Here is a 2,684-nt window from a genome sequence, read left to right as displayed (position 1 = left end):
GAGCGGGACGGGGCCGGCCGTCTCCGACCTCGGCGCCGCACGAAGCCAAGCGTTTTCTTCTTGCAGGCGGAGCCAGGGCTGCGGCGGAGCGCCCGTCGGCCCGAAGGGGTGAGCGTTCGGTAATCGCCGCGTACGTTCTCTGTCTGTGGGACCGAGAGCGAGCGCGGCCCCGGGGCGGTGTCGGGTAGGTGTCGCGGAGGCTTCGGCCCCTCCCGCTGACAGCGGCGGGAGCGAGCGGGACGGGACCGTGTGTATTCTCCCCCTAGGTGCAACTCTAGGAGCGCGATCTCGTTCCCACCGCGGAGACGCGGCGGGGCGGCTCGCGGGACCGGCACGCTGTTGCGGCTGGCTGCGCTGTGTTGAGAACAGACGGAGCGGCGAGGCGGCGGAGTTGCTCTTCCCGCGGGAGAAGCGGCAGGTATTGAGCCGTGCCCGGGGATGGATGGAGAACGAGCGCGGCGCTGGCGTGGGAAGAAGACGTGGGGGACATCATCCAGCCCTGGACGAGGAAGCTGGCGAGCGCTTCGGCACGCGGCTGGAAGTGGCCTCCTGGCTGCGGGTGTCGCTGCTCAGGGTGGGCTGGAACCGCCCTGCGGGGCACGCTGGTTGCGGGAGGTTCCTGCGGGGTGTGGAAGATTGGAGTTCTTACTTTGCCTCTTACAGGAGCTGCTCGGAGGCGTCGCTTAGGTTACAGCATGGGAAGGGTTCCCACGAGCAGCGGTGACTGAAGCTGGAAGATTAGTTCCTGTGTGTGCAGAGGGGTGTATCCCAAAGAGGAAGAAATGGAGCTGAAACAGCAGGAGACAGAGGAGCTCTCAAATAAACTGGAAGGGGAGAAGGAAGAGATTGGGGCACAGAAGGCTGAGGCCTGTTCAGCATCACCTCTGGGGTGGGAGGTGGAGTTTTGCATGGGAACTGCTGAGTCAGGGCCTGAAGCACTGATTGAGCACCTGGAGGAAAGTCCTTGGGAGCACAGGTGAAGGCAATTCACTGTGTAACCAGAAGGGGAGGAGCCTGGCTGCACCCCTCTTCAGGCTCATTTAAGGGCTGACCCTCAGTGAGGAAGGATCTCTTTGTGGAGCTTCCTCCTTGGTGGAGGCCTTCCCCTGCAAACCCAGAATCTTTGGATACGGGTGAGTGATGTGCTTCCCTTCCCTTGCAGCACCTTGCTGTTGTGCTGCTCCTTCCACCTCTTTTGTAACACCTTTTCCATGGTGTTGGTCCTTCTGATTCCTGAATTTCTGTTAAATATTGTAGCAGTTTGTCAGCAGCAAGAAGGAGACCAGGGAATGCAGAGGTGCTGACTGCCTTCTCTTCAGAGGGTACTGCTGAGAGCTCTCCTCAGGGATCCTGGAGGAGGTGGTAAGAGACGATGTAGGTGAAATGTGTGTCTGCAAGTCCCTTGGCCCTAATGGGATACAGGTGTGTGTGCTGAGGAGACAGCCCAACAGCTGTCTCTGACTCTGTCTGATCTTTCCTATAGGAAATGCGTCTGAGGACCAGAGGACAGCCAGCGTTGGCGCAGCCTTCAAACAGGGTGAGAAGCACGGCCTTGCATCCTTTCCAGTGAGGTGTGGGAACAACTTGTTCTAGATGTCACATCCTGGCACTGGGAAGAGAAGAAAATAGTCTGGGGCAGTCAAGGTGGCTTCAGCTAGAGCAAGCTGGTAGCACTGTAAGTTTGTGGGGTTAGTTTAGATGGGAGGGGGCAGAATGTGACTCCTGTTGGTGCATATTTCAGGTGCAGGAGTCTCGCTGATGAGAGCTGCGCGGCATTCATGGAGGGGAACACCAGCAGGAAGAAGGACTGGACTGTGAGCGACAAAGCAGTTATGGTGTTGCCTTGCCTGGGGCTATGGAAGCTTGGTCTGGAGGCTTTCCCAGGTGGTGCGCCCTGGAGAGTGAGACCCTTCCCATCCCTCTGGCTTCATTGTTTTCTTGTTGTTTCAGGGTGGTCTGCAACTGGAGGGCTGACAGCTGTTTTTTTCAGGTTCAGGGCCAGACCAAGAACTGCGATGGTGCCCTTCTGGAGCAAGGTGAGCTGTGCCCTGTCTGGGTTTTAAGGAGTTCCAGGCATGCAAGCGTGTTCTGTGTGAGGGTGTGCTTTTGTTTCAGCCCCTCTCTTGGAGGAGTGTGAGACTGTGGGTCCAGTTAATGTCTGACACTGCAGTGTTCTTTTATTTCAGGGTTGGGTGTGCTGCTGGAGTCCTGAGAGGAAGGTGAAGCCCTGAGGTTGGAAGGCTGTGGCTGCAGAAGCGGAGCAGAGGGACCAGGTAGGCATGTGTTGCATGCTGCTTACCTTAGGGGTGGTTTTCAATAAGAAAAGTGGCTTGGCTTGGTTGCTTTGGTGGATTCTTATGGTGTGGTGGTTTTAAGGGAGAGTAGGGCTAGGTGAGTGAGTTATGTTTAGATGCTGTGTGCAGAGATGTGGTGAAATGGGGTTATTGGTGGGTGTTGGATGATGTAGCAGGTCTTGAGTGGTGTTGGTGACGGTGTGACTTTTGTGGTTTAGAGGTGGTATCTTTAGCTTGTGCTTTCTTTTTGTCTTAGTGATGGTTTTTGGTCAGGCTTGGTTGCTGTGGCTTTTGAGTGGTGGTGGATAGTTGTTGTGTCCCTTAGAAAATCCCAAAGGGAATGGGGAAAATGGAAAACCACTCAGTGTGGTTTTCCATTTTCCCCATTTT

General features: G+C 56.1%; 1 long non-coding RNA gene across 4 annotated transcripts in view; it reads left to right on the top strand.

Annotated features, from left to right (window-relative positions):
• LOC110400884 overlaps positions 1,151–2,684 on the top strand; it is a 3,619-nt gene continuing 2,085 nt past the window's right edge. For 3 of the 4 annotated variants that reach the window (XR_002440131.1, XR_002440130.1, XR_002440128.1), the window contains exons 1-5: positions 1,151–1,362; positions 1,484–1,537; positions 1,742–1,884; positions 1,991–2,036; positions 2,187–2,273. This is a non-coding gene — a long non-coding RNA (uncharacterized LOC110400884). Of the gene's footprint in view, positions 1,375–1,483; positions 1,538–1,741; positions 1,885–1,990; positions 2,037–2,186; positions 2,274–2,684 lie in introns of all 4 variants that reach the window. The other variant, XR_002440129.1, reaches the window with a different exon arrangement.

The sequence above is a fragment of the Numida meleagris genome, chromosome 6 (genome assembly GCF_002078875.1).
Source record: "Numida meleagris isolate 19003 breed g44 Domestic line chromosome 6, NumMel1.0, whole genome shotgun sequence".
Taxonomy (NCBI): Eukaryota; Metazoa; Chordata; class Aves; order Galliformes; family Numididae; genus Numida; species Numida meleagris.
The sequence above is the reverse complement of the archived record's forward strand: the minus strand, read 5'-3'. Positions and strand labels throughout refer to the sequence as shown.